Source organism: Odocoileus virginianus, unplaced genomic scaffold, assembly GCF_023699985.2.
Source record: "Odocoileus virginianus isolate 20LAN1187 ecotype Illinois unplaced genomic scaffold, Ovbor_1.2 Unplaced_Scaffold_7, whole genome shotgun sequence".
NCBI lineage: Eukaryota > Metazoa > Chordata > Mammalia > Artiodactyla > Cervidae > Odocoileus > Odocoileus virginianus.
In genome coordinates this window covers 465,598-474,982 of record NW_027224269.1, presented here as the reverse complement: position 1 = coordinate 474,982, position 9,385 = coordinate 465,598, and the positions used below count along the sequence as shown (strand labels likewise).

General features: G+C 49.0%; 1 protein-coding gene across 1 annotated transcript in view; it reads right to left on the bottom strand.

Annotated features, from left to right (window-relative positions):
• Positions 1-351: 351 nt before the first annotated feature.
• IDS (iduronate 2-sulfatase) overlaps positions 352-9,385 on the bottom strand; it is a 28,557-nt gene continuing 19,523 nt past the window's right edge. The window contains exons 9-10 of the transcript XR_002313921.2: positions 2,463-2,601; positions 352-2,298 (exon numbers count right to left, since the gene is read on the bottom strand). The gene's annotated coding sequence lies outside the window, so the exon portion shown is untranslated. The remainder of the gene's footprint in view (positions 2,299-2,462; positions 2,602-9,385) is intronic.

Genomic DNA, 9,385 nt, shown 5'->3' with positions numbered 1-9,385 from the left:
GTGTGTGTGTGTGTGTGAGTTTGGTTTGAGGCTAAACTCATCCAAGCCTAGTTTATAAAGAAAGAAGGAAAATAAACCCCAGAGATCATGTTGCTGCTCATAGTAAACACAGCTCTTATTGGGAGAAGAGCTGGCTTTTCACAGGACTCTTGAGGGTGACAGCTGGCCAGGATCAGCCCCAGATGGGGTGACCCAGGCCCAGGAAGGAGATCTGTCCCAGGTCACCCCGTGGGTCATGGGCAGGGTCAGGGTCAGGGTTTCAGTGTCAGTACTGGGAAAGTAGAGATGGAAACACAATCCCTAACCTCCAGGCAAACAATGAAGGAATGTTTCAAATAACTGCCATAGACCTTAATACTTAGAGTAACTTTATTGCCTAGCTATTTTTTTGTAGAAGCATCCTCTGACCAGAGACCACCTTCCCTCTTACTATTCCTATGCCAGCAGTCGCAGCTTGGAGTGTGCAGATTCCTCACTTTCAAGAGGGTCCCTGATCTCATGGAGCTTGGAAAAAGAGGCCAGACATTGCCAGGAGTTGGGCGATGGGGAGAGGGGTGTGACACGTTGGAGGGGGCATAGCTTGCACAAGGTCATTCAGCCTCCATGTGGCAGAATGGGATCAACCCTGATCTGTGTGGGCTCTTCTGGACCTTCCCAGGGTTTCTGTTAGACATCTAAAGGCTCAAGCTGACCAAAAGAGGGGACCAGAGACAGGGTGCTCCTTGGGAATCTGATTTACTTGCCAAAACCAGAAGACAAAAATTCTGTGGTGGCACATCCCCACTGAGTCCTGAACCCCTCCAGTCAGATGGGAGAGCCTTGTGAAGAGTCTGGAGATGTGAGCAGGAGTATGTTGGGACCCCAGTGATCTTAGGAGCCCCACATTCAAAATGCCTGCTGTTGCCTCCTGTAATCCCAGGCAAATGCCCCTTGATAGGCTTCACCTCCTTCTCAGGCCACCCAGGTTTAAATCAGTGCTGGTTCTTCCACTGTGGGTTGCCCATGCCAGGGGCAGGGCCTGTAGCAGTGCATCCTGTGTGCACAGGCCCTCCCAGAGCCATAACCGGGTGATCAATGGTTGAGCTCAGTTGAGCTCGGAATAAAGTCCCCTGAAGCTGGTGTCTCTGTGTAGGTGTTAAATCGAGGGCAGTAAACAAAAAGAGAAAAGTCGAACACTACCTCCAGTTGTTTCTGCTGATTGAGACTCCCATCTGCTAGGTGGGTCTAAGGACCTATATGTTCTCTGAATGAACACGTGGTGCTTATCACTGCCCAGCTTGGACTAGAACTCTCAGTGCCTGGTTTCAGCCCCAACTACTCCGCGCTCTAAGTCCCCTCAGGGCAGCTCACTGCTACCCCACCTGAGTCATCCTGCCAGCGGAGGGTGGGCAGAATGGGCAAATCATAATCCCAGATGCCCAGTTAAATTGGAATTTCTGATAAACAACAAATCATTGTTTAGTTAAGCATGACCCATGTGACATGTGGGACGTACTGATAGTAAGCCAAGTATTCATTGTTCATCTGAAATTCATATTTAAGCGAGTTATCTTGGATTTTATCAGGCAGCGCTACTCCTGCAGCCCTCTTGGTGGATGGCACCTGCCGCCAAAACTGGAGAAACAGTAAAATATCCTGCTTTGCAAAAGTACTGGGGGATAAAATACTACAGGCTGCAGCCGCGGTTTTTCTTCCCCTTGTGTCATTTCTGGAGGGCGTTTTCACCAGACAGAAAGCCTGCATCTCGTGGGATACAGATGAGACCCAGTCCCAGAGGGGAAAATGAGTTAGAAAGTAGCTAGAAAACAACCCCAGGGAAGCCGAGACCCGCGCTTCATCTGCCGAGTCTTTTCTTCTCGTTAATTCATAACACCATCCTTTATATCCTGAACTAGAATTCAAGAACTGTCGGTGCGTGAGTGTGCCAGTCGTCCTAAGGGACTCTCGCTCCGCCAACTGGGCGCCCTCCGCGCGTTCTTGGTGCCACAGTGGCCTCCAGTGGTCGATCGAGGAACCGCAGTCGGTCTCCGCCGCCTGCCAGAGCGCGAGGCAGGCTCCGCAACTGCTGTAGGCGAGACACCTCCGAGGCCGGGCTGCGTGGGAGGATCGCAGCCGAAAGGCACAAATCCAAGTGCGCCACGTGGAAACAAAGCTCTTGCCTGTGGCTGTGAAGCTCCGACCAGACCAGGGTTATATTTCATCTTGCGTGCCAACGTGGAACGCGTCTGGTGACCCAGTTTTACAGTCGTTCTCTTCCAAATGGACTCGGCTTTGTGAATCTTCTTAAACTATCAAGCCCTGATGATGGAAACATCAAAAAAAAATCATTTAAATAGAGAGAAGACTGGCCTCGGAATTGATTCTTATTATACCAGCTGGTGATACTTAAAGGGCTAGCTGGAGGATGTGGGCAAGGTAAAACCACTGGAATGAGGACTCCCACCCCACCCCTTGCCTCTTACCTCCAACCTAGCAACAGTCTCGCTTCATTTCCGAGCAAGGGCTGCACCGCCGATCCATTATTGGAAACACACGACTCCCAGAACCTTGTTCATTTTCATATATGCAGCTCGGGGCAAAAGGTTCTCTGCCGCAGCTTCCCTTTGATTTGAAAGCAATACAAAGAATAAAGGGAAATGAAAAATATGGCCATAGAGGGGCCGGCTCTTGATCCTTAAACACACACACGCACACATACACGTTAATCTTCCAGGTACATACAAAGGCACTTTTCCGAGCGGGTGGTCACCAGCCTTTCCCCTTTCACAGTGTGATATTCTGGCAGTGCCACAGCTTTGAGCTGGCCTGTTTGCACATCATTTCAGCTGAAATCTACCTCTTGGGTGGGGAGACCCAAGGAGAGGAGCTGACGCCCTTGCAGCAGCCCCTGCAGGGGGGCCACGGAGAACCGGGTTACAGGTGGTGGGAGAAGTGTGTGGACCTGGGTCTGAGGCCTGCCCCCTGGGGCACCTGCTAGTCCTTGGCCCAGAGGCTGCGCTTCAGCGCCCCCTCGTGGAATAACGAGCTGCCTGGGCGTCCTCCCTAGTCTAGTCTCTGAATGCACTGGAGCCTTTGTGCGTGGCTGCCTGCTCAGTTGCTCAGTCTTATCGGACTCTTTGGGCTCCTCTGTCCATAAGGTTATCCCGGCAAGAATACTGGACTGGGTTGCTATTTCCTGCCCCGGGGGACCTTTCCTACCCAGGGACTGATCCCGCGTCTCCTGCGTCTCCCACACTGCAAGAGGATCCTTTACCCCTAGCACCACCTGAGGAGCCCCAAGATGCCTTTAGTCTTCTTCAAATTGTCTTTTTAAAAAATTCCTTTTGTTCATTCATTTCACAAACATCAGTTCAGTTCAGTTCAGTCCCTCAGTCGTGTCCGACTCTGTGACCCATGAACTGCAGCACACCAGGCCTCCCTGTCCATCACCAACTCCCAGAGTCCACCCAAACCCATGTCCATTGAGTTGGTGATGCCATCCAACCATCTCATCCTCTGTTGTCCCCTTCTCCTCCTGCCCTCAATCTTTCCCAGCATCAGGGTCTTTTCAAATGAGTCAGCTCCTCGCATCAGTGGCCAAAGTATTGGAGTTTCAGCTTCAACATCAGTCCTTCCAATGAACACCCAGGACTGATCTTTAGGATGGACTGGTTGGATCTCCTTGCAGTCCAAGGGACTCTCAAGAGTCTTCTCCAACACCACAGTTCAAAAGCATCTGTTCTTCGGCACTCAGCTTTCTTTATAGTCCAACTCTCACATCCATACATGACCACTGGAAAAACCATAGCCTTGACTAGACGGACCTTTGTTGGCAAAGTAATGTCTCTGCTTTTTAATATGCTGTCTAGGTTGGTTATAACTTTCCTTCCAAGAAGTAAGTGTCTTTTAATTTCATTCCAATCCCAAAGAAAGGCAATGCCAAAGAATGCTCAAACTACTACCACACAATTGCACTCATCTCACACACTAGTAAAGTAATGCTCAAAATTCTCCAAGCCAGGCTTCAGCAATACATGAACCATGAACTTCCAGATGTTCAAGCTGGTTTTAGAAAAGGCAGAGGAACCAAAGATCAAATTGCCAACATCCGTTGGATCATCGAAAAAGCAAGAGAGTTCTGCTTTATTGACTATGCCAAAGCCTTTGACTGTGTGGATCACAATAAACTGTGGAAAATTCTGAGAGATGGGAATTCACAAACATGAGTGTGCCTAAAATGTGCTAGGCACTGGGTTAGAGGCTTAGCATAGGGAAATGAATAGGGAATGTCCCTTTCCTGAGAACAAGGTCATTGCAAAATGACAGAAAGTGTACCTGAGGAGAGGGATTAGCCTGGTGCACTGCCCTGCTGGTGGGAGTGCAAATTTGGGCCTTCCTTTGGAGGCCAGTTTGGCATCAGCTTCTAGATTGTCACATGCATACCTTATATGAGTGAGGAGTCCTGGTTGCTTGGAAGCAGAAGAGATGTTGGCTTTCTTTTTCTTAAGGCTATGGAGTAACTCACAGGGTCCCAGGGGAGGCTGCAGTCTCAGGCTCAGGTAGGGACATAGGTGAGCAGGCAGCTGCCATGACCAGAGCCGAAATCACACCATGAAATAGTCAGGCACTGGTGGCCACCACTTGCCTGCTGTGGGTGCAGAGCCTGTGTGCTGCACCACCATCACCTCCCATGGCCAAATGGGGGGTGGGTGTCTGCCTAACTGGGTGGACGTCACACACCTGCTCTCTAGACACAAGGGAGTCACAGGGAAGGTGGGCACCCAACATTTTGTGCCTCTGCAACGGCAAGTGGGCTATGCCTTCCACCCAAAAGTAGAGCCCCAAAGATGGTGATGCTGGTGGCCAAAATCATGACAAATGTCCTCCACACACACGTTGACCTGGAAATTCCATTTCTACATTTTAATCATTTAGAATTACATTAATACTTCACAGGTACTCATTTATCCCACAAATATTTGTTGTATATATTACCATGTACTAGGCACTGGGAGATCAGAGTGCAAAAATGGACACTCTGTGCCCCCATGGAGCTTCCTGGGGAAACAGATATAAATGAAATCAGTCCCAAAGCAAGTGTGAAAGTACAAGTGAGCTGAGGGCTATGAAGGAGTTGGGTGGGCATGATATGCCACCTGGCCCGGTCAGAAGCAGCAGGGAAGAAGGCTCTTGGGAGGCGAGGGTCCAGCTGGCCCTGAAGACAGAGGAGGAGGCATCAGGACCTGGAGGCCTGTCTGTAGGGACAAAACCATGAAGTGCCTACAGAAAGGCCAGGTTAAATCATTTCTGTTTGCCCTCATTTCACTGGGAAGCCATTGACACATTTGGAGGTGGTGGTGGTGGTTTAGTCACTAAGCCATGTCTGACTCTTTGCAACCCTAGGGACTGTACCCTGCCAGGCTCCTCTGTACATGGGATTCCCCAGGCAAGAATAGTGGGGTGAGTTTCCATACCCTTCTCCAGGGGATCTCCCAACCCAGGGATCGAACCCAGGTCTCCTGAACTGTAGGTGGATTCTTTACCAACTGAGCCACCAGGAAAGCCTGTGAGGGATGTACAAATGGTGACACGATCAGATTTGCATTTTGCAAAGATCAGAACTGTGTGAACTGGACTGGGGTGCAGAAGGAGCAGGAAACCCAAGGAAGTGGTTATGCATCCAAATAATTGGAGATGGCAGCACAGACAATATGAAGGTCAGTGCTGGGCAGAGCAGCAGTTTTGGTGTTAACCTTTGTAGAAATAGCCTCATGGATTAGCAGTCATGAGAGAAAGGACACACCAAGTTTTCAGGCTTTGTCCTCCAGGAAACAGCATCACGTGCTCACATGGAAATGCGTCAGAATTGCATGTCAGAAAGTTGGGGTTGGGGAAGCCCTTAGAGATCATACAATGTGAAAAGCAGGTTGTAAAATATGGAGAAAAACAGGATGCAGAACAAGGTCCAATCATTGCATATATTGTGCACAGGAAGGGCTACGTCGAGTTCACTGTGGTGTTAGATTATCTTTGCTTTGTATATTTTCTGTGATAAGTATGTAAATACTTTTGCAATAAGGGAGGAATTCAATCTTATTTTTTAAAATAAATTATCTAGTATATATATATATAACTCTTGTTATCAGAGAGGAAGCTGAGATGGGAAAATCTCTGGACAGGAAGAAAGGAGTAATCCAATTAATTACTACCATAGAAGCCTTTTGTTGTTGTTTGAAAATGTTCATCTGTATTTGAAAACTCCTTGCCCTCTTGAAAGATTTTTTTCAAAGCTATATGCAAAGGGCCACTCCCCTTATATAGCCAGCACACTATTTTAATAATTGAATGTGTCTTCCCCAAATCATAAAAGTTCCAGAGACAGAAGGAGTGTTTCAGTCAGCTGTGCTCCAGCAAATGATAACCTGCCAGGGTCTCTGGATCTTGGCACTCCTGCCACATGGGCCAGCTGACTTTTGTCCTGTGCATGCTTCCTATCCTCCCTGGCCTCTCACCACTCAATGTTAGCATCCCTCCCCCAACTTGTGACAACAAAAAGTGACCCCAGACATTGCCAAATGTCCCCAAGGGAAGAATAACCCACATTGAGAACCACTGGCTTAAGTGTTGCTTACATACCTCAGGTGACAGAGACCTCACCACACCTATAAGCAAGCTTTTCCAACCCGGGGTTGCTGTTGGAGAGTTCAGCATTTCACTGAGCAACCATCTGTATCCCTCCGGCTTCTTTCCTTGGGGCCAGTAGCAACCGTGTCCAATCCCCTTTCCTGTGATGCTTCTGCAGAGATTAACATAGTGCCCTGTTCTGCTCCCCATTGCCCCCCTCCACCTGCTGCCAAATCTTTTCTCTCCCAAATTGAGCATTCCTCCTTCAGCTGTGCCTAACAGGACACACTGGGTATTCTGTGGGTTCATGACTGCTCCAGGTCCTCAGTTACATATGATGCTTCAGGTGCTGGCTGGCTGTGGACTGATCACCTCCCTCCTCTTGGATGCTCGTTCATGTAGTCTGCAGCTATGTCACACCAGGACAGCCTTCTGAGCTGCTGGCCAAAACACTGAAGCTTTGTGTGACACCGTTCTCTCAGGTCACTCTTCACACCCACACCCTTCCCCTGCCTCATTATGACTACGTTTATCCTTCTCAAATTTCACTTCACAGGAAGTCTGTAACCACGCTTGTCTCAGGAGACAGCAGGGTGGCTAGGGACAGGATGGAAGAGAAAATGAATTGCACACAATGAAGACTGCATACACATCTGTGCTTTTTAAGCTTTTTGCTGCATGCATGTATTCCCTGGTCACCGTAAACAAGCCAGCAAATAGATCCATGGGACATACTTCACCTGCTTAGGGTCACCCAGTCCTTCCAATCTGTCTGACCCATTTGGAAAGGGATGATGGATCTTCCAGAGTCCTCACTTTCATCCTCAAAGACCTTCCAATTCTTCACTTAAAGTCATCCACGAGGCCAGATGGAAAGAGACAAGGCTAGGCTCACCAAGGCACTTTTAAATCAAGGTACTGAGTGGTGACTTTTCCAGCTGGGACCCCAGGATTCCACCCATTTCCTTCAAGAAAACAAGTTGGCCCTCCTCTAAGTCATTACTATTGCATATCTGGTTTCCCTAAACAGAGACCCACTGACTGGCCACCTCGCTTGCTTCCTCCTTCTTTCTGGGGAGTCTCTAACTGCAGGGCAAGCTGGCAGAAGTATCACCACCCAGAAAGGTGCTTCTAGAACACTCTGGTGCAACTCACCCCTCTCACCATGACCCTAGCTCCTGCAGCCACCCCACGGCACACCTGGACTCTGGCACTGAGAGTTGCTGAAGGCCTCATTCATTTAAGGGCAGCAGCAAGCCATCTTGAAGCAGCAATAAGAATTGCACACACTGGTAATGGCAAATTTATGTGATTTATTCATACAATAACTCATGGTGCACTTAACACACATACAAGGCCACATTTTCAATAGTGTGGAAGAGATTAATTGATAAAACCTGTTAAGTAAATAATGAGTTTTGAATATAAATCACTCGCAAAAGGTTCTGTCCAAAACACTCGAAACAACGATAAATTAGGACAAGGGTTTGGTAAATGTCAGCCTCGGTCCTGCTGCAAACCCTCTCCCCTGCATAAATTCCAGTGCCTATTGCAGGCAGGAAAAAGCAAAAGCCCTTATTAACCCTTGGCCTTTGTTCGCATCCTAACTCTTGCTCTCTGGCCAGTGCCAAGTACACTAGGCCTCTTCTTTGTTTCCCAGGGCTCTGCTCCTCCTGCCCGGCCTGTGCCATGTGATCCTGTGTGGGTACCTCATCCAGAGCCAAGCCAAACCACAACTGTCTTCTCCAGCTTGGACTTGTCTCCATCAGAGGCCCAGAATCACAGCCCCGAATTCAGAGCCAAGTATGGCCATTGTCTGGTGACTAGGGCCATTGGCTCCCAGCCATCTTGGACAGGAAACTCTGTTTCAAAGAAAAGCCCTTGAGGGTGGGCTCTTGAGCACATCAGAGACTCGACAGGGAGGCAGCCTCTGCCCCAGCAAGTAAGTCCATGGAAGAGACACCCAAGGAGCTTTGGTAGCATGTGGAGGGCAAGTCCCCAACAGAAGTGAGGGCTCTGAGCATCACAACAATATGGTGACCAGAGCACCCCTGTCAGTGACAGCCCTCTCAGCTTCAAGGTCTCATTCACAGAAGAGAGACTGCCCAGGGTGGGAGGGGTGAGGTTGACAGCAGGTTCAACCACAAGGGGCTGTACCTAAGGCCCAAAGAGACGATGGGCAGAGGCCAACATTGGCAGCTGGCTTCCAGCTCAATGTGAGCCCAGGCCAGAATCTGAGACTCAGAGGAGGAGCTATAGCCGGTTGGACTTGGGCACTGGAGAAGAAGCTGAGTCTCATTTGGGAATGTGTACCCCCTTGTTCTCACACAGTGAGGTGGGATAGCTTGGACACCTGGCAGGCATCGCTGAAGTTGGCCTGAAGGAGGAGGGCCATCTCCTTGCTAGGGTCTGGAGAAATCCTGCCTTCTGTAGCCAGCTGAGTCTTATCTCTCAGCACACCCCACCATTTTTACTGCTTAGAGGTGAGCACGGGCTGGGTATTTGTATACACACATTCACAGCAGTATTATTTGCAGCAGCCAAAAGGCAGAAAACACCCCAAGTGCCCTCAGGGATGAATGGATAAACATAATGCAGTCTATCCATGCCATGGAACAGTATTCAGCCTTAAAAAGGAAGGACATTAAGGTACCTGCTACGACGTGGGTGAACCTTAAAGATATTATTCTAAGCGAAAGAAGCCAGGCACAAAATGCTACTAAATGCATGATCTCACTGATATGAGGTTTACAAAGTAATCAAATTCAGAGACAAAAAGTAG